General features: G+C 32.4%; 1 non-coding gene across 1 annotated transcript; it reads left to right on the top strand.

Annotated features, from left to right (window-relative positions):
- Nucleotides 1-23,696: 23,696 nt before the first annotated feature.
- LOC139895120 (small nucleolar RNA R71) lies at nucleotides 23,697-23,803 on the top strand. The gene has a single exon (XR_011775586.1). It is a non-coding gene; the product is annotated as a small nucleolar RNA R71 (small nucleolar RNA).
- The last annotated feature ends 356 nt before the right edge of the window (nucleotides 23,804-24,159 follow it).

The following is a 24,159-nucleotide window of genomic DNA, read 5'->3' on the forward strand; positions in this document are numbered from 1 at the left end:
TTGCAAGAAATCAGTAACAATTTAAATTATTGAGGGTGATTAGCGTAGAAATGATTAAATTTTACCAAATTTTCCAAACATATTGTTGTTTGTGTTGAATGATAAATGGTGCACATCATTTGTTCATTCCTTCTCGTTGTTATTTCACATATATTTTGCATCTTGTCGTCAAAATTAGTTGCTTTTACTGAACTTAATGCCAGTCTTTGAAAATGCGTTGTTTTACCCTGTTGTGTACATAAGATAAACTGCAAACATATATACATATTTTTGAAGTTTGGTATATTACCCCACATTCAAAAATTATTAAAATCTAATAATAAAAGTTAGAAAATTATAAAAACTATTACAATATTAACATAAGTATTAAATGTATTAACATTACAAATAATAAAATAAATAAAACTAAGTAGACTAGGGATGATACTGATACCAGTAGGGGTTCCATGCATAACCATAGGTGTTATAAAATGCTTCGGCTGGGTTATACGTAGGATACGGTGGTTGGATCTCTATAGACCAGGGAGGAAATACGGGCAATTGAGTAGGAATATAGTTTCTACCTACATGTTGGCAATGAGCTATGATTTGGTTTTGATGAACTTGCCAATCTTCAAATGCTCGATGTCTAGCATTTTCATACTCTTGTGAAGCTATAAACCTTTGCATTTCTGTCATTTCATTTCCCCCTCCCACATTACCTGGCTGTTGGTTTCTCTCAACCTGTGGATGTCTACCATGGTATTGTACTGCGGCGTTATTTCGCCTCTTCAAAACCTTCGTACCATGGTATACATTTAAACCTATTGTATCGCGGAGTCCTGGTTCTTCGACTAATAATCCCCCCCGACTTATATCCACACCGAGATATTCAGCAATCAAAGTAATAAATATACCACCTCCTATTATGCTATGCGGTCTCATCCCCCTAACCATAGCTGATAAATAATAACCCACACAATAAGGTATACTTACAGCGCTTTGTGGGTCTCGAATACACATATGGTAAAACAAATCCTGTTCATTTACCTTTTCCTTATTCTTACCTCTTTGTGTAATCGAATTAGCTAAAAACCTATGAATTACTCTTAACTCTGCTCTACCTATATCCAAATAAGAGTAATTTCCCCCTTTAAATCGGTGATGGCTAGTCATTTGACTCCATACACCATGCGTATCAAAATTTTCGTCTATCTTTCTACCATTTAGTATCAACCCTCTACAATCGGCAGATGCTAACTCCTCAGGCGTATATATACGTAAAGCCTGAGCCATGTCTAGTAAAGACATGTGGCGCATCGAACCTCCTAACAAAAATCTAATAAAAGATCGATCGGTTAAACTATCTACCCGATCATTTAATTCTATACTACACAACAATTCTTTACACCATACTTTATATACAGGTCTACGCATGTTGAATAACCGTACCCAATCGTTAAAAGTAGAATTACCATACCTCTGTGCAAGTAATTCCCCTAATTGGCCCGGCCAATTCTACAGCTTCTAATGGTCCCCATTCTATGACCCTAGGTACTTCAACAGCTTTAGAATGAAGAGTATGCAAACCCCTTTGGTATTTTGGATAATCTATCCAAAGTCTGTCAAATCTCAGGTTCGGGTGCAAATCTTCCAAGTGCATATCAGAAAATGTCATGACTAGATGAGGTATATCTTGTTTGTAGTAGTTATCCACCTCCTGTTGTTCCGTATTCTCAGTAGGAGCATTGCGAGCTTGGGATGAAGATTCACCCCTTTCAGTCTGCAAAACACATCAAACACAATTTTTGTGCATCCAAATATGCATTAGTGTCAGCAAAATCATCAATCAAAATAATTACAATGACATGATCAATTTATATCAAACTTAAGCTCATTTTCATATTTTCATCAAATCTACACTTTTTAAAATAAGCATATACGAAAATGTTCGCCAAGTTCATAAGCATTCTACTCAAATAATATGTCAAAATAATCATCACTAGCAATTAAACAAGTTTCAAATGGCATTATCTCTCAAAAATCAAGTTCATGAATTTTAGACTTGAAAAAGTCCACTTTAATTCTCAAAATCATGCTTAGGCTCAAAGTTTGGGTCACTTAACTACCTAAACATGTTACACTACTTAATTTAGCAACAATTCATGACAAAAATCGGCCATAACCTGTTTATATCAAAAAGCCCCAAATTTGCTCAAGAACACAAACCCTAGATTACTCAAAATTTGAAGTTTAAGGCTCCTAATCATGTTAAATAGCATCAATCTAGGTTATACAAGCATAATACATAAGCAATTTAAGCATAATTACACTAAAAAGCATCAAAATCAAATTGGGTATAAATTTGCTCAAGAATACTAATTTTCGGATTAAATGGTGTTCAGGTGTAGAAATTTACCGTTTTTCTTGAGTAATTCCTTGATAGCATCCTTCTTAACATGATTTTAGTAAAAGATTTGATGATTTTCGGTGAAAAAATTCGATTTTGGGAGTTATTTTTTGTGTATTTTGTGAAAAATGGGTGTGGTAGTGTGCAGACTGATCTGTTCGGCCCTTTTATTTTTTTCTGTATTTTTGGAACTCCGCGAGTCGCGATGCTTTTTTTTTTTTTTAATAAACCTTAACTTATGAAACAATTAAGCAATTAATTTTAAAATTTTGTTTCCCTTGTTATTTAGGGCGAGGTCGTTTCGGATCGATGTCCTAGTCCGTCCTTCGACAAAATATTAAAATTTGTCTTTTTCAAGCGATTGTTTTAAAAGCTTAGATTTTTTAGTTTTTAATGTTTTTGTCATACTTTAATTCAATAAGATTAAAAATAATGATAATAAAAGTTCTCGTCCCTCCCTTGGGTAAAGCAATTTCGGTTCAATGACCTAGTCTTCAACTTACGACGAATTTTAAAAATCATATTTTTAACTTAGCGAAATAAAGTAAATTTTTCTTTTTAAATTCACACAACTTAAATATAAAATTCAAAATTAATATTAAAAATTCACACCAAACTTACAATTTAAAATGCATAAAAATAAAATTCATATTTTAAAAATTAAAAATTCACACCAAACTTAATTTAAAAATTCATATTATAAATTCACACCAAACTTATATTAATTTTTCAAATATTTACAATTTTAAATATATTGATTTTACAAAGTTTACAATATTAATTTAAGATTTATATATTAATTTTAAAAACATGGTAAAAATAAAATTAAAAATCTTTTTGGCTTTTATCCCACTTTAATCAATCAAATATTATCAAAAATATGCGCCCCTCTTTTCGGTAAAGTATTTTCAGTTCCAAGACCTAATTTAACTCATGACGAATTTTTTAAATATTTTGGGTTGATTGATTAAAGATATTTATACCTTAAGAATAAACGTTAAATTTCGCAGTGATGTAATAAATTTTTGTATGATATCAATAATTTCGATCGCCAAACCTAATTTTATTCAATACCAATTTAATACTTTATAGCGAACAAATTAGCGTTTATTATCAAAAGGTTAAAAATAAAAATAAAAATAAAAACTGTACAGACTTACCTGTGAGATAGTATTCTTAGTTATACGATCTATCCCATTCATAAGATAGTCAGTTTAATTGGTTTTCCATGGCTACATAGGCGTAACCTCGAGCATTCAGTGTTTTTTATTCTAAACATATGAACGGTCCGTCTCTGCATAAAGTAACAAATTCGGTATTTGAATAGGTTTGATTATTTGAACATTTACCTCCATGTGACCATTTTCCGCATTTGTGACATCTTTCTAGGTGTCGTGCTCTTCTTTTCGCTGCGGATTTTGATTTTCCTTTACCAAATTGTAACTTATTATCTTCGCATCTGGATTCTTTTCTTACTCCGTCCAATCTTTCTCTGATTACTGATACTATTTCACTCGGTAGTGTGTCATTATTACGTTTAGTGATCAAAGCGTGTAGCATTAGACCATGGTTTAGTTCACAGGCAGTCTTCATTTCCTAAAAAAATAAAAATTCAGAATGGGGGGAGAAGACTAGTTCTTTAGGGTCTGCTAGGGAAAGACCATTCGGGTTCCATTTTCGATAACTACACGAAAACAGACAATCTAACTCTAACAGAAATACATATTATCCTTTAAAGACTTGATTCTCCCCACACTTAGTTAGCTGTGGTATCGAAATTGTGATTAACTTCGTTATCAACTTCCATTGGACTATCTATGTAGTGTTTAACTCTGTGACCATTAACTTTAAATTCAATCCCATTTGAATTTATTAATTATATCGTTCCGTATGGGAAAACTCTTTTGACTATGAATGGTCCAGACCATCTTGATTTCAATTTTCCAGGAAATAGCTTGAATCGTGAATTGAAAAGAAGAACTCTGTCTCCTTCTTTAAATTCTTTTAAACTTCTGATTCTTTTATCATGCCATTTCTTCGTTTTTTCTTTATAGATTAACGAATTTTCGTATGATTCATGTCTTAATTCTTCTAATTCATTTAGTTGACTTAATCGTAGACGTCCAGCTTCATGTAAATCAAGATTACATGTCTTCAAAGCCCAAAATGCTTTGTGTTCAATTTCTACTGGAAGATGACATGCTTTTCCATAAACGAGTCTAAAAGGTGTGGTTCCAATTGGAGTTTTGTAGGCTGTTCTAAAAGCCCAGAGTGCATCCTCCAATTTAATGGACCATTCCTTCGGATTTGATCCTACGTTTTTTTCTAGAATACGTTTTAAAGCTCGGTTGGTATTTTCAACTTGTCCACTTGTTTGTGGATGATAAGCAGTGGAGATTTTATGAGTTACTCCATATCTTTTAAGAACTTTCTCAAGTTGATTATTACAGAAATGAGTTCCCCGATCACTTATTAAAGCTTTCGGTGTTCCAAACCTTGCAAAAAGACATTTTAAAAAGTTGACTACAACTCGTGCATCGTTAGTTGGGAGAGCTTGTGCTTCCGCCCATTTAGATACATAATCAATGGCTACGAGAATATAGAGATTATTATGAGATTTTGGAAATGGACCCATAAAGTCAATACCCCAAATGTCAAATACTTCACATACTTGTATGACATTTTGTGGCATTTCATCACGTTGACTTATTTTTCCGGCCCTTTGACATGCATCACAGGATTTGCAAAGAAGGTGTGCGTCTTTGTAAATTGTAGGCCAATAGAATCCAGCTTCATAAACTTTTCTTGCTGTTAATTGAGGCCCATAATGCCCTCCTGTTGGTCCTGTGTGACAATGGTTTAAAATTTTACTAGCTTCATCTCCGAATACACATCGGCGTATTATTCCATCTGGACAACTTTTAAATAGATGTGGATCTTCCCAGAAATAGTGTTTTATATCACTGAAGAATTTCTTTCGTTTTTGGTACAATAATCCTTTTTCAAGGAATCCGCAAACTAAGTAGTTTGCATAGTCTGCAAACCATGGGATTTCATTATAATCTATCTTCAATAGATATTCATCAGGAAAGTTGTCTTGTATGGCCGATTCATTTAGAACTTCTAATTCAGGATTTTCAAGACGAGAAAGATGATCAGCGGCGAGATTTTCTGCTCCTTTTTTATCTCGGATTTCAATATCGAACTCTTGTAAGAGTAAGATCCAACGGATTAATCTTGGTTTAGCATCTTGTTTCGAAAATAGGTATCTAAGAGCAGAATGGTCGGTATAGACCACCGTTTTAGCTAGAACGAGATATGATCGAAATTTGTCAAAAGCAAAGACAATAGCAAGGAGTTCTTTTTCAGTAGTTGTATAATTTGTGTGTGCTCCTTGTAACATCTTACTAGCATAATATATAGGTTGAAATCGTTTTTCAATCCTTTGTCCTAAAACGGCTCCCATTGCAAAATCACTTGCATCGCACATTAGTTCAAATGGTAGATTCCAATTTGGTGTTATCATGATCGGCGCATTAGTGAGTTTCTCTTTAAGAATATTAAAAGATTTGATACATTCATCTGAAAAGATGAATGGAGCATCCTTTTCTAGGAGTTTATTCATAGGAGTGGCAATTTTAGAAAAATCTTTTATGAAACGTCGGTAAAAACCGGCATGCCCTAGAAAACTCCTAACTCCTCTAACATTGGTGGGATGTGGAAGTTTAGCAATTACATCTACTTTAGCTCTATCCACTTCAATTCCTTCTTTTGAAATTTTATGACCAAGAACGATGCCTTCTTTAACCATAAAATGGTATTTCTCCCAATTAAGAACTAGATTTGATTGTTCGCATCTAATAAACATTCGTTCAAGATTAGCTATGTGATGACCCGGGAATTTCTGACTAAATTTAAACTTAATCTTTATATGATTTCGATACGATAAGCAAAGTGTGTACTGTTGAGTCTAGAAAATTTTGAAAGGATGTTCATATATTCAATTAACCTTCGACCATTCCCGACGATTCACGAACAACTAATTGTAAATAAATACATATATAATTAAATGTATATATAAATAATAATTTGGAATATTATTTGAAATTGAAATGTCCCGTTCTTATTGATTAAAAACGTTCCATATTAATTGATTTCGTTGCGAGATTTTGACCTCTATATGAGACGTTTTTCAAAGACTGCATTCATTTTTAAAACAAACCATAACCTTTATTTCATCAATAAAGGTTTAAAAAGCTTTACGTAGATTATCAAATAATGATAATCTAAAATATCCTGTTTACACACGACCATTACATAATGGTTTACAATACAAATATGTTACAACAAAATAAGTTTCTTGAATGCAGTTTTTACACAATATCATACAAGCATGGACTCCAAATCTAGTCCTTATTTAAGTATGCGACAGCGAAAGCTCTTAATAATCACCTGAGAATAAACATGCTTAAAACGTCAACAAAAATGTTGGTGAGTTATAGGTTTAACCTATATATATCAAATCATAATAATAGACTACAAGATTTCATATTTCAATACACATCCCATACATAGAGATAAAAATCATTCATATGGTGAACACCTGGTAACCGACATTAACAAGATGCATATATAAGAATATCCTCATCATTCCGGGACACCCTTCGGATATGATATAAATTTCGAAGTACTAAAGCATCTGGTACTTTGGATGGGGTTTGTTAGGCCCAATAGATCTATCTTTAGGATTCGCGTCAATTAGGGTGTCTGTTCCCTAATTCTTAGATTACCAGACTTAATAAAAAGGGGCATATTCGATTTCGATAATTCAACCATAGAATGTAGTTTCACGTACTTGTGTCTATTTTGTAAATCATTTATAAAACCTGCATGTATTCTCATCCCAAAAATATTAGATTTTAAAAGTGGGACTATAACTCACTTTCACAGATTTTTACTTCGTCGGGAAGTAAGACTTGGCCACTGGTTGATTCACGAACCTATAACAATATATACATATATATCAAAGTATGTTCAAAATATATTTACAACACTTTTAATATATTTTGATGTTTTAAGTTTATTAAGTCAGCTGTCCTCGTTAGTAACCTACAACTAGTTGTCCACAGTTAGATGTACAGAAATAAATCGATAAATATTATCTTGAATCAATCCACGACCCAGTGTATACGTATCTCAGTATTGATCACAACTCAAACTATATATATTTTGGAATCAACCTCAACCCTGTATAGCTAACTCCAACATTCACATATAGAGTGTCTATGGTTGTTCCGAAATATATATATAGATGTGTCGACATGATAGGTCGAAACATTGTATATGTGTCTATGGTATCTCAAGATTACATAATATACAATACAAGTTTATTAAGTTATGGTTGGAATAGATTTGTTACCAATTTTCACGTAGCTAAAATGAGAAAAATTATCCAATCTTGTTTTACCCATAACTTCTTCATTTTAAATCCGTTTTGAGTGAATCAAATTGCTATGGTTTCATATTGAACTCTATTTTATGAATATAAATAGAAAAAGTATAGGTTTATAGTCGAAAAAATAAGTTACAAGTCGTTTTTGTAAAGGTAGTCATTTCAGTCGAAAGAACGACGTCTAGATGACCATTTTAGAAAACATACTTCCACTTTGAGTTTAACCATAATTTTTGGATATAGTTTCATGTTCATAATAAAAATCATTTTCTCAGAATAACAACTTTTAAATCAAAGTTTATCATAGTTTTTAATTAACTAACCCAAAACAGCCCGCGGTGTTACTACGACGGCGTAAATCCGGTTTTACGGTGTTTTTCGTGTTTCCAGGTTTTAAATCATTAAGTTAGCATATCATATAGATATAGAACATGTGTTTAGTTGATTTTAAAAGTCAAGTTAGAAGGATTAACTTTTGTTTGTGAACAAGTTTAGAATTAACTAAACTATGTTCTAGTGATTACAAGTTTAAACCTTCGAATAAGATAGCTTTATATGTATGAATCGAATGATGTTATGAACATCATTACTACCTTAAGTTCCTTGGATAAACCTACTGGAAAAGAGAAAAATGGATCTAGCTTCAACGGATCCTTGGATGGCTCGAAGTTCTTGAAGCAGAATCATGACACGAAAACAAGTTCAAGTAAGATCATCACTTGAAATAAGATTGTTATAGTTATAGAAATTGAACCAAAGTTTGAATATGATTATTACCTTGTATTAGAATGATAATCTACTGTAAGAAACAAAGATTTCTTGAGGTTGGATGATCACCTTACAAGATTGGAAGTGAGCTAGCAAACTTGAAAGTATTCTTGATTTTATGTAACTAGAACTTGTAGAATTTATGAAGAACACTTAGAACTTGAAGATAGAACTTGAGAGAGATCAATTAGATGAAGAAAATTGAAGAATGAAAGTGTTTGTAGGTGTTTTTGGTCGTTGGTGTATGGATTAGATATAAAGGATATGTAATTTTGTTTTCATGTAAATAAGTCATGAATGATTACTCATATTTTTGTAATTTTATGAGATATTTCATGCTAGTTGCCAAATGATGGTTCCCACATGTGTTAGGTGACTCACATGGGCTGCTAAGAGCTGATCATTGGAGTGTATATACCAATAGTACATACATCTAAAAGATGTGTATTGTACGAGTATGAATACGGGTGCATACGAGTAGAATTGTTGATGAAACTGAACGAGGATGTAATTGTAAGCATTTTTGTTAAGTAGAAGTATTTTGATAATTGTATTGAAGTCTTTCAAAAGTGTATAAATACATATTAAAACACTGCATGTATATACATTTTAACTGAATCGTTAAGTCATCGTTAGTCGTTACATGTAAGTGTTGTTTTGAAACCTTTAGGTTAACGATCTTGTTAAATGTTGTTAACCCAATGTTTATAATATCAAATGAGATTTTAAATTATTATATTATCATGATATTATCATGTATGAATATCTCTTAATATGATATATATACATTAAATGTCTTTACAACGATAATCGTTACATATATGTCTCGTTTAAAAATCATTAAGTTAGTAGTCTTGTTTTTACATATGTAGTTCATTGTTAATATACTTAATGATATGTTTACTTATCATAGTATCATGTTAACTATATATATATCCATATATATGTCATCATATAGTTTTTACAAGTTTTAACGTTCGTGAATCACCGGTCAACTTGGGTGGTCAATTGTCTATATGAAACATATTTCAATTAATCAAGTCTTAACAAGTTTGATTGCTTAACATGTTGGAAACATTTAATCATGTAAATAACAATTTTATTTAATATATATATAAACATGGAAAAGTTCGGGTCACTACAGAAATATTATATGATTTAATGGTAGGAAATAAATATGTAAAATAATATGCGATGTAATAAAAACTATTATGTTATTAAATAAATATATATACATATGTAAATATAAATAAAGGTGTATATATTAATTTGAGTTAATACTATTTAATCATTTGAATTAAAAATATATACAAAATAAATAAGACGTTATTCTGCACACAATTAATATGTATGTTGTAATATATATAATATATATATAAATATTAAATATACAAATATGTTACTATATAATATATGTATTACATAATTAATAATATGTAATATTATGATAATAAATCATAAGTTAATATATAGTTATTATATTACTTTCAGTATTATTAATGTTAATATTAATATTAATATTGGTATTACTTTGAAAATTAATATCATTATTATTATTTCTATTATTGATAATAGTATTTTTATAATATTATTAATTGTATTATTATTAATTAAACTATTAATAATTATTAATTTATATATAAATTATAAAAGACATGTATAATCTGATTAATTATATGGAGTCTGTTGCACATCACTATCACACTTTCAATTCCTGTCTCTAAATCTGTTTCATAATCGAATTCCATCGCAGAAGCATCCAAGAATTTGTTAACAATCGATATCAATTATATTTTATTATTGTATGATCAGATATTATGTCTACTCTTCGATTGCTATCTTACAAAAACATTGAACAATTCTTGTTACTGTATTATCACAACTACTACATCATATAATTCATTACTGTGATTACTATTATCATCCTCCTCCTAATATGAACCACCTATATTATGAATCACATAAATATGTGTATATAACATATACATATCATACAAAAATCACACACACACCATCACCATTTTGATTCTTCCCCATCCTCAATCAACCCGACACCATTAACCACCACTAAAACCATAACCATCACCTTCACTGCTACAAATCAAGTAAGTTCGCACCTGCTATTCATGTTAATATTCTGTACACTTGTTTGATAGGAAAAACAACACAAAACTCGCTATTTAAATTGTTTATATATTTTTTTTACCTCATACGTACGATGGAATCAACAAACAACCATTGTTGTTACTGTGTGAACATACTGCCTAAACAGCCAACCTCTTCACCATAAACAACTTCCTCACGAAAAGAACTACTACCACCATTATCACCACAACTAACCCATTTGATTTGAATTAAACCAAAATCGAACACCACTCTGGTTATTTAAGTTCCAATTTAATTACTGTTTTCTAATCTATTCGAAACCCTACTCTTTCTCTCTTCTTTTTCTTTCTTCAACCTCGGTTGCTCGCTACTGCAGCTACAACCTTATGTTTTCCTGTTTCTTGTCTTGCTAATCAAAGCACCCAAACATAACCAAAGAATATGTGGGTCCTTGCTCGACTCATTTATTTCTGTTTTGGTCTGAACCATCACCGCAATAACCAATAACCACCATTATTTTCGCTGTTTTACTTCCACTGTTCTCGTGTCCTTATTTTACTGCAAACCGAAATAATAATGATGATACAATGGCAAGAATGATTGTGATTTATGATGGTGTTAGGATGAGCTGTAAAGTTGATGAGATAGCGACGGTATTCTTGTTCTTGTTCCACTTCTATGGCCGACATATTAGGTAGCAAGTTGGAATTATTTATTAGAAATTGAAATATGCCTTGATAGGCCTACTGCTCGATGTATCACTTCTTTGTTCTAATAGTGGGCCGATATCTTTTAAATAAAAGTTGGGTTGTGAACTCTAAATATATTTTGTTGGGCTCCAGAAGTAATGGACTGCAAATGTTTGGGGTTCAAACTATGATTGTTTTGTTTTAATGATAACAATGATAATTGAAGATGATTATGATAACGATTACGATTAGATGATGATTAGGGTTATGATTCTATGATAATGAACGATTATAATCGAGTTAATGGTAATGACAACACGAAAACAAATGATAACGGTTATAAGGATGATTATGATTAGGGTTATTGTTATGATTTTATGTAGATATAAAATCACTTAATGGTTATGATTATAGTGATGAGGTTATGATTACCCGATAATGATAATGATACATGATTAAAAGAATAATAATAATAACGATGTTGATAGATAGATTAGATAATGAGAAGGACGATGATGAGTATGATGATGTTATAAAGAAGAAGAAATCAAAAAATCGAGTTAAAACAGTTTAATGTCCTAGTTATTTCAGAAATGAAAGATAGCTTGGGTGGTTTAGAGTGTTGGGTTTAAAGAGAGGTCTCAGGTTCGAGCCCGGGCTCGGGCATTTTGTTTTTTTTTTAAAAGAAGAACAAGGATGTTAATGGTTAAGGATGTTATTGGGTTAACGGGACGTCGCGGGTTCAAAACCCGGACTTGGGCAATTTTTTTTTTAAAAGGACTACTTCATTGAGGTTCGTGAATCCGAGGCCAACCCTGCATTGTTCAGTATCGTCGTATGAATATTTTTACTACAAAATATTGTAGAGTGAGTTTCATTATTCCCTTTTTACCCATTACATTTTTGGGCTGAGAATACATGCAAATGCTTTATTAACTGTTTTTACAATATTTATATGCGTGAGTTTCATTTGCTCCCTTTTTAAATGCTTTTGCAATATATATTTTTGGGACTGAGAATACATGCGTTGTTTTTATAACTGTTTTACGAAATAGACACAAGTAATCAAAACTACATTATATGGTTGAATTATCGAAATCGAATATGCCCCTTTTTATTAAGTCTGGTAATCTAAGAATTAGGGAACAGACACCCTAATTGACGCGAATCCTAAAGATAGATCTATCGGGCCCAACAAGCCCCATCCAAAGTACCGGATGCTTTAGTACTTCGAAATTTATATCATGTCCGAAGGAGGATCCCGGAATGATGGGGATATTCTTATATGCATATTGTGAATGTCGGTTACCAGGTGTTCAATCCATATGAATGATATTTTTGTCTCTATGCATGCGACGTATATTTATGAGAAATGAAATATGAAAATCTTGTGGTCTATTAAATTGATGAAAATGATTATTTATGTTAAACTAATGAACTCACCAACCTTTTGGTTGACACTTGAAAGCATGTTTATTCTCAGGTATGAAAGAAATCTTCCGCTGTGCAATTGCTCATTTTAAAGATATTACTTGGAGTCATTCATGACATATTTCAAAAGACGTTGCATTCGAGTCGTTGAGTTCATCAAGATTATTATTAAGTCAATTATAGTTAGATATATTATAAAATGGTATGCACGCCGTCAACTTTCGATGTAATGAAAGATTGTATTTTCAAAAACGAATGCAATGTTTGTAAAATGTATCATATAGAGGTCAAGTACCTCGCGATGTAATCAACTATTGTGAATCGTTTATAATCGATATGGACTTCGTCTGGATGGATTATGACGGGTCTTCACAGTTGGTATCAGAGCGGTGGTCTTAGCGAACCGGGTCTTGCATTAGTGTGTCTAACTGATAGTCGTTAGGATGCATTAGTGAGTCTGGACTTCGACCGTGTCTACATGTCGAAAATTTTGCTTATCATTTTGTCAGAAATCATCAGATTATCATCCTTAGGAAATTACCTGCTTATCATTCTTAGTCTAGACACATCTCACTGCAATGATTGCATGAATAGTGTATAGACAAAATTCATATCTTAGCATATCTACTAATCCATATCTTAGTGTATCTGTCACTGTAGACTTTATTTGACATGTTTCCTTAATTTTCTCCGTAATTCACGGGATCTTTGGAAGTATGTATAGATATTCTATATATAATTAAAATATCATTCGATATTCGAAAATCATTTCATATCAAAACCCTTCAAATGATCGTGAAAGATGGATCTTACACCTAGCTTGGATTTCATTAGTTCCGGAAGCGATTTCGAGATGTATATTGAAGCAGACTCCGAAGTCAATGAACCAGAAGTGCCTCAACCATTTAGTTATTTTTCTTTCTGGAGAAGATGGGGGTGGGTTAGAGACTCACTCACTCGATGGAGAAATGAAGAAGGCGAGCCCTACTGCGAACCAAACTTACCTCCTAACATTGGAGAAAACGATGTACTCACCGGTGAACCTATGCGCAACACTGTATTCACCCTTCTTGCTAAAGTTTTCCACCTCGAAGGTCGCATTACTGCAATCTCAGAAAATATTCAACCTCTACTTCCGAATACCAATCGAAGGGGAATATTAGAAGAAGTTAGGGAACTTCGAATTGATAATCAAGATCTATCGAATCAGATGAGTGGATGGATAGAAATGATAGAGGGTAGGATAGAAACCTTGACAAGAATGGTGCGTGATCTACAAGCTATACTTACTACACCAACATCATCACCAACCTCAGCACCAACAACACTTGTAGCACCGACAGCAACAGTACCACCATCAGCAGCACCAGCAGCATAACCAGTACCAACAACAACAACATCATCACACGTCTCAACCTCGCAATCTATACCTCAAGCATAATCATCGTTCTACGAATCGTTCTACATAAACTATCTTCATCCTTCGTGATGATTATGTAACCTCTAATGTTTTAGAGATTATGTACTCTAGTTCTAGCCGTAAATCTGATGAGTTTAATATCACACTGACTCATTAAATCCATGATTACGTCTGAAGAAAATATATATGTATATATGTTTTCATAAAGATTGTAATTAAAATTTTTATTGCACAAACTGTTAATGGTAAAAATATTTTAACGGGTAGGCAATACCCGAGGAATATTTAGATTTCGGATTAATAAGTTACACTGTACATTCCACGAATCTGATTCAACTGTTATTTACTATCCTACTTACAACCACAGCTATACGAATCCGTTCCCCACAAAATAACCATGTTCATTCAAATTTCATATTTGGATTTTGACCTATCAGAATCCAACAAGGGAGCATAATGAAGAAAACATTTGACGGAATAAAATTTGTTAGGAACAAACAAATTAACTATGAGAAATTTTGTTAAGAATCCACTCTAACAAAACCCTAGCTAACTGTTCCTAGCTAACTATGGACTAATCAACTGAGGACTACCAACAGTGAATAATTAAAATGAATTAAAATACTGATTATAACATATGAAACTAAATAATAATTCAAGTCTGCCACTTGATTTCGTCTTAAACATCATTTGTATCTTCACGATTACATTCTGCGTTCAAACCTTTCATGATTCTTGAAAACACCTCAATCGAGAGGATGAACCAACCGCACTTCATTTGCGGGAGAAAAGATTGATGCATATAGTTATGCACCTGAAAACACTCGGAACCTGAGTAAACGTTTAACACGTATCTGTGCTAGCTTCTTTGGCATTGTTATTACCCAAAATAACTAGGTAATCCCTTTCAAAGTAACAAATTTTGTCACAGCTCCAGCAAGTCAACTTCGACTTTTCATTCGAAGTAGCCTTACTATAATCCTGATATATACAATTACTCTTTTGATACCGGAGGATTCTTTTATATTCCACCACATTACCAGCAAATGTACCAGCAACCTCGTCACTCCTTGGTTTAAATCCCTCCGACCAATCACTATATTTATCTATTGAAGTCTCATCATGTACTCATTCGCATCTTGTAACAAGAATTGCCATACCAATTACCCAGAATTAGTAAATCTGTATTCTAAATCTCGCAAACGTTTCCACATCAACAGTTATATGTATACATATAACAATTATCTCCTAGAATTACGATCTTCAATTCTGAAATTTTGAAAAGGCACCCAGTTTACGAACCGACACTCTGAATGTTGAAAAAGCTGAATGAAGCAGCAGAAACTGTAGGCAACCGTAAACGACCTTAGTCGTCGGAAGTTTGATGATAAAGAATAATATGTTGGAAAAGCTCAGAAACATTGGAACTGGAAAATGGATAGAGTTAACCATGAAGGAGACCAAGGACAAATACAAGGACCATACCCTATATTCAAAGAATCCATAATTCTAGATCCGTTGAAATCTTTAGAGAATATCTTGCTCCGAAGTCATGTTAAAATCTTGCAAAAAATCTTTCTCCATCAACCATCGAACTTAGAAATTCCAAAATATCATCATCAATATCTTCGATATTTCTAAGGATATTTTCATAAATATTCTTGTCCAAAATTATATACCTCTTCGTGCTTCCTGTGTATCATTATAATGGAAACATTCAATAGAAAATTTAGTACCGAAAAGCAGATTATGCGAAACTATGAAGAAAGCCGTGGACAAATCACAAAGAATAAGTTTGACTTCAAAGAATCCGAATGATTCAATGTCTGCTAAGGTCTTTAGTGAATATCTTGCTCATTACTCTAAACCCTTGCAGACAATAGTTTCTATCATCCTCTGATCTTAGATATTCCGAGATATTATCGTATCTTTCATTATAAATATCATCCATATTTCTGGAGATATTTTTATAACTATTCTTACCTGAAATCATTAATCTCTTCGTACTATCAGTGTTACATCATATAGAAACTGTTAGTTCCTATATTCTGTAAACTTTCGAGCTTAAAATATGAAAGTTATTAAAGTAATGTTGGGAACTGATGCATGAGTTAGTATAATATAATGACACTTGATCAATGTGATTATATTACAGTAAGTTATGCTGAGTTTCTAATGGAACGTGATGATTCACAGAACATACCATCATCATGTGCCATTAACACGACTCTTACGTTCTACCCAATCTCCAAACATATTAAGAACATATCTTCTTGATAGTTGTATTTTCCAGGATATTCTGATAATTTACCAAATCAAGATCGTGCCATTACGATTTCTTTCTTAGAACATTAACTATGTTCATTCCGAATTTCATATCTACAAATACTGGATCATTATTCGCTTGACTTAGAGTCGAGAAGAGAATAAAAAGGCAAAGAGCTCCGAAATATAAGAGAGGATATAAAGCCCGATAATAACACATAAATTACAAACCGTGTATATCAATGTTTATCACAACATAAAGACACGGGAGAATTCAAAACACTATAACCCCAAGGTAATAATAGAAGTGAATAGAATCTTCCGGTGGTAGATGAAAGAGAAGAATGACAGATATGAAGGTTAGAAGTATATCAAGGATCAGGACGGGATGGAGCATATTGACGAATGTTTTAAATTATGAATTGAGGGGGGAAAGAATAGAAGGTGTGAGTTTTAAGGAAATGACGGGGGTGGAATTATAGTAAAATATCCGACAGAGCAATCAAAACAGATGATCGCATTTAAAGCGGATCCTAATTTCCTTAATTATCGAAGAATCAAATCTTGTTACGAAGATTTTCTCTAAATCCCTTGAACTCCGGAAATCAATCCTATCTACGTCAAAAGATAAGATGAATCTTTATTTCTCATTTCACTCTTTTGTGATAGCTTCACTCGTACGCTTCGAGTAATCGAATAGTTTTATCTACATTACTCAATGGTGATAAAACTCTATCTATCAACTCATATTCGTCATGAAAAACATTTTTATTGTTAGCCATGAAGACCTCACTCAAATTTCGGGACGAAATTTCTTTAACGGGTAGGTATTGTGATGACCCGGGAATTTCCGACTAAATTTAAACTTAATCTTTATATGATTTCTATACGATAAGCAAAGTGTGTACTGTTGAGTCTAGAAAATTTTGAAAGGATGTTCATATATTCAATTAACCTTCAACCATTCCCGACGATTCACGAACAACTAATTGTAAATAAATACATATATAATTAAATGTATATATAAATAATAATTTGGAATATTATTTGAAATATTATATGATTTAATGGTAGGAAATAAATATGTAAAATAATATGCGATGTAATAAAAACTATTATGTTATTAAATAAATATATATACATATGTAAATATAAATAAAGGTGTATATATTAATTTGAGTTAATACTATTTAATCATTTGAATTAAACATATATACAAAATAAATAAGACGTTATTCTGCACACAATTAATATGTATGTTGTAATATATATAATATATATATAAATATTAAATATACAAATATGTTACTATATAATATATGTATTACATAATTAATAATATGTAATATTATGATAATAAATCATAAGTTAATATATAGTTATTATATTACTTTCAGTATTATTAATGTTAATATTAATATTAATATTGGTATTACTTTGAAAATTAATATCATTATTATTATTTCTATTATTGATAATAGTATTTTTATAATATTATTAATTGTATTATTATTAATTAAACTATTAATAATTATTAATTTATATATAAATTATAAAAGACATGTATAATCTGATTAATTATATGGAGTCTATTGCACATCACTATCACACTTTCAATTCCTGTCTCTAAATCTGTTTCATAATCGAATTCCATCGCAGAAGCATCCAAGAATTTGTTAACAATCGATATCAATTATATTTTATTATTGTATGATCAGATATTATGTCTACTCTTTGATTGCTATCTTACAAAAACATTGAACAATTCTTGTTACTGTATTATCACAACTACTACATCATATAATTCATTACTGTGATTACTATTATCATCCTCCTCCTAATATGAACCACCTATATTATGAATCACATAAATATGTGTATATAACATATACATATCATACAAAAATCACACACACACCATCACCATTTTGATTCTTCCCCATCCTCAATCAACCCGACACCATTAACCACCATTAAAACCATAACCATCACCTTCACTGCTACAAATCAAGTAAGTTCGCACCTGCTATTCATGTTAATATTCTGTACACTTGTTTGATAGGAAAAACAACACAAAACTCGCTATTTAAATTGTTTATATATTTTTTTTTACCTCATACGTACGATGGAATCAACAAACAACCACTGTTTTTACTGTGTGAACATACTGCCTAAACAGCCAACCTCTTCACCATAAACAACTTCCTCACGAAAAGAACTACTACCACCATTATCACCACAACTAACCCGTTTGATTTGAATTAAACCAAAATTGAACACCACTCTGGTTATTTAAGTTCCAGTTTAATTTCTGTTTTCTAATCTATTCGAAACCCTACTCTTTCTCTCTTCTTTTTCTTTCTTCAACCTTGGTTGCTCGCTACTGCAGCTGCAACCTTATGTTTTCCTGTTTCTTGTCTTGCTAATTAAAGCACCCAAACATAACCAAAGAATATGTGGGTCCTTGCTCGACTCATTTATTTCTGTTTTGGTCTGAACCGTCACCGCAATAACCAATAACCACCATTATTTTCGCTGTTTTACTTCCACTGTTCTCGTGTCCTTATTTTGCTGCAAACCGAAATAATAATAATGATACAATGGCAAGAATGATTGTGATTTATGATGGTGTTAGGATGAGCTGTAAAGTTGATGAGATAGCGACGGTATTCTTGTTCTTGTTCCACTTCTATGGCCAACATATTAGGTAGCAAGTTGGAATTGTTTATTAGAAATTGAAATATGCCTTGATAGGCCTACTGCTCGATGTATCACTTCTTTGTTCTAATAGTGGGCCGATATCTTTTAAATAAAAGTTGGGTTGTGAACTCTAAATATATTTTGTTGGGCTCCAGAAGTAATGGACTGCAAATGTTTGGGGTTCAAACTATGATTGTTTTGTTTTAATGATAACAATGATAATTGAAGATGATTATGATAACGATTACGATTAGATGATGATTAGGGTTATGATTCTATGATAATGAACGATTATAATCGAGTTAATGGTAATGACAACACGAAAACAAATGATAACGGTTATAAGGATGATTATGATTAGGGTTATTGTTATGATTTTATGTAGATATAAAATCACTTCATGGTTATGATTATAGTGATGAGGTTATGATTACCCGATAATGATAATGATACATGATTAAAAGAATAATAATAATAACGATGTTGATAGATAGATTAGATAATGAGAAGGACGATGATGAGTATGATGATGTTATAAAGAAGAAGAAATCAGAAAATCGAGTTAAAACAGTTTAATGTCCTAGTTATTTCAGAAATGAAAGATAGCTTGGGTGGTTTAGAGTGTTGGGTTTAAAGAGAGGTCTCAGGTTCGAGCCCTGGCTCGGGCATTTTGTTTTTTTTCAAAAGAAGAACAAGGATGTTAATGGTTAAGGATGTTATTGGGTTAACGGGACGTCGCGGGTTCAAAATCCGGACTTGGGCAAAAAAAATTTAAAAGGACTACTTCATTGAGGTTCGTGAATCCGAGGCCAACCCTGCATTGTTCAGTATCGTCGTATGAATATTTTTACTACAAAATATTGTAGAGTGAGTTTCATTATTCCCTTTTTACTCATTACATTTTTGGGCTGAGAATACATGCAAATGCTTTATTAACTGTTTTTACAATATTTATATGCGTGAGTTTCATTTGCTCCCTTTTTAAATGCTTTTGCAATATATATTTTTGGGACTGAGAATACATGCGTTGTTTTTATAACTGTTTTACGAAATAGACACAAGTAATCAAAACTACATTATATGGTTGAATTATCGAAATCGAATATGCCCCTTTTTATTAAGTCTGGTAATCTAAGAATTAGGGAACAGACACCCTAATTGATGCGAATCCTAAAGATAGATCTATCGGGCCCAACAAGCCCCATCCAAAGTACCGGATGCTTTAGTACTTCGAAATTTATATCATGTCCGAAGGAGTATCCCGGAATGATGGGGATATTCTTATATGCATATTGTGAATGTCGGTTACCAGGTGTTCAATCTATATGAATGATATTTTTGTCTCTATGCATGGGACGTATATTTATGAGAAATGAAATATGAAAATCTTGTGGTCTATTAAATTGATGAAAATGATTATTTATGTTAAACTAATGAACTCACCAACCTTTTGGTTGACACTTGAAAGCATGTTTATTCTCAGGTATGAAAGAAATCTTCCGCTGTGCAATTGCTCATTTTAAAGATATTACTTGGAGTCATTCATGACATATTTCAAAAGACGTTGCATTCGAGTCGTTGAGTTCATCAAGATTATTATTAAGTCAATTATAGTTAGATATATTATAAAATGGTATGCACGCCATCAACTTTCGATGTAATGAAAGATTGTATTTTCAAAAACGAATGCAATGTTTATAAAATGTATCATATAGAGGTCAAGTACCTCGCGATGTAATCAACTATTGTGAATCGTTTATAATCGATATGGACTTCGTCTGGATGGATTAGGACGGGTCTTCACAAGCTAGACATGTTTCAAATGTATCACCGAAGACTGAAAAATCATCCATGAAAACTTCCATGCATTCTTCTATCATGTCGTGAAAAATTGCCATCATACACCTTTGAAAGGTTGCAGGGGCGTTGCAAAGTCCAAATGGCATGCGTTTGTAAGCAAAAGTACCATAAGGGCACGTGAATGTGGTTTTCTCTTGATCTTCGGGTGCTATTGGAATTTGAAAATATCCGGAAAATCCATCAAGAAAACAATAATAACTATTTCCGGCTAATCTTTCCAACATTTGATCAAAGAAAGGTAAGGGAAAGTGATCTTTTCTGGTGGCATCATTTAATTTTCTATAATCAATACATACACGCCATCCTGTTACAGTCCTAGTAGGAATAAGCTCATTTTTCTCATTTGTAATGACAGTCATGCCACCCTTCTTAGGCACACATTGAACTGGGCTTACCCATGGACTATCAGAGATTGGATAAATTAGACCTGCGTCTAGCAGTTTAATAATCTCTTTCTTAACTACATCTTGCATATTCGAATTTAGTCTTCGTTGGCGTTGCACATACGTTTTATGACCTTCTTCCATAAGGATTTTATGTGTGCAATACGAAGGACTTATTCCTTTAATATCATGAATCTTTCATACAATAGTTGGTTTATGAGCTTTCAACACAGAAATGAGTTGTGATTTCTCATTTTCAGTAAGAGAAGACGATATTATTACAGGTAATTCAGATTCACCATGTAAATAAGCGTATTCCAAATGGTTTGGAAGTGGCTTTAACTCTAATTTCGAAGGTTCTTCTATTGATGATTTATATCGATATCTGTCTTCTTCTTTTAGCATTTGAATTTCTTCTGTTGTTAGTTCATATCCATTAGCTATAAGTGTAGCTAATATTTCAGCTTCATCAATTGGTTCATTACCTTCTCCTAAAGAACATTCTCCTGTTCCTTGTAATTCTGGAAATTCTTCTAATAATTCTGCATGTGCATCTATAGTTTGAATATAATAACATGTATCATCTGCAGATTGTGGTTGTTGCATTGCTCTATCAACTGAAAAGGTAACACTCTCGTCCTCTATACTTAGGGTCAATTTCTTACCGAACACGTCTATCATTGCTTTAGCCGTGTTTAAGAATGGTCTTCCTAATATGAGAGGAACTTGAGAATCTTCTTCCATGTCCAGAACAACAAAATCTACTGGAAATACTAAAGTACCAACTTTAACTAGCATGTTCTCCATTATCCCTCTAGGATATTTTATTGATCGATCGGCTAGTTGTATGCTTATTCTTGTTGGTTTCAATTCTCCAAGGTCTAGTTTAGCGTATAGTGAATACGGCATTAAATTTATACTAGCACCTAAGTCTGCCAATGCTTCTATTGAACTAAGACTACCCAGAAAACATGGAATTGTGAAACTTCCTGGATCAGATAATTTTTCTGGTATCTTATTCAACAGCACTGCTGAACAATTAGCATTCATAGTAACAGCCGAGAGTTCTTCCATTTTCTTTCTATTTGAGATTAGATCTTTCAAGAATTTAGCATATCTAGGCATTCCTAAAATCACATCAATGAAAGGAAGATTTACATTTATCTGTTTAAACATATCCAAGAATTTGGATTGCTCGGCTTCAAGTTTCTCTTTCTTCATTTTACTAGGGTAAGGAAGTGGTGGTTGGTATGGTTTAACATAAGGTTTAGCCTTAACTGTGTTATCTTCATTAACCTTTTCAACTACCGGTTCTTTTTCCTTATCTTGATCAGGTTGTGGTTCTTGTGGAGTAGGAATAGCTTTATCAGAAGTTACAGGTATTTCAGGTGGTTTTAGTGTTGTACCACTTCTTGTGGTAATGGCTTTAGCTGTTTCATTCCGGGGGTTAGCATTTGTATCACTAGGTAGACTTCCCGGTTTTCTTTCACCTATTAATCTTGCTAGGTTACTTACTTCTTGTTCCAAGTTTTGAATAGAAGCTTGTTGATTTCTAAATGCTTGAGCATTTTGTTCATTAGTTTGTTTTTGAGATGTGAAAAACTGCGTTTGAGTTTCAACTAGCTTCGTCATCATATCTTCTAAATTCGGCTTTTTATCATCGGTTTGTTGTGGTGGTTTGTTTTGAAAATTAGGTCTTTGCTGATTGTAAGTATTATTGGATACTTGTTGATTGCTAGGACCTTGTTGGTTGTTGTATGGAATATTTTGATTATAATTCTGGTTTTGAATGTAAATAGGTCATGGCAGTTGATAATTATTCTGATAATTATTTCCAGGCCTTTGGTTTATGTATGAAATATTCTCTCTTTGTTCCATTGTTAATTCAATACTAAGACAATCTTTTGTCAAATGTGGTCCTCCACACTGCTCACAACTAATTCGTATTGAGTGAATATTCTTAGTCATCTTTTCCATTCGTCTCTCGACAGCATCTATCTTTGCGGAAATGGAATCTAAGTCATGGCTAGAATTGGCTCTAGCTGCTTTAGATGATCTAATGATATCTTTTTCTTGGTGCTACTCATGTGAGTGGGAAGCAGTATTATCAATAATTTTATAAGCATCAGTTTCGGTTTTCTTCATAATGGAACCACCAGCTGCTATATCGATATCTTTTCTTGTAGTGATGTCGCATCCTTTGTAGAATATTTGTACTATTTGACAGGTGTCTAAACCATGTTGCGGACATCCTCTTAATAACTTTCCAAATCTTTTCCACGCCTCATATAGAGTTTCATTCGGTTTCTGTGTAAACGTAACAATTTCTGCTTGAAGTCTTACGGCTTTAGATGCCGGAAAGAATTATTTAAGAAATTTTTCAACTAAAACGTCTCATGTATCAATCGCCCCTTCAGGTAACGATTCCAACCAATCTTTGGCTTCTACTTTTAAAGTCCAGGTAAATAACATGAGATATATCTGTTCATCCTCTACTTCTCTTATTTTAAATAGAGTACAGATCCTATTAAAGGTACGAAGATGTTCATTTGGATCTTCCTTCGGCGCACCACTAAATTGGCATTGATTAGTCACCATGTGTAGAATTTGTCCTTTGATTTCATAATCTGGCGCATTAATGTCAGGATGAGTAATTGCGTGACCTTGGCCAGTGCGTTTAGCTCTCATTCGGTCTT

Source organism: Rutidosis leptorrhynchoides, chromosome 2 (genome assembly GCF_046630445.1).
Source record: "Rutidosis leptorrhynchoides isolate AG116_Rl617_1_P2 chromosome 2, CSIRO_AGI_Rlap_v1, whole genome shotgun sequence".
In the NCBI taxonomy this organism is placed as follows: Eukaryota; Viridiplantae; Streptophyta; class Magnoliopsida; order Asterales; family Asteraceae; genus Rutidosis; species Rutidosis leptorrhynchoides.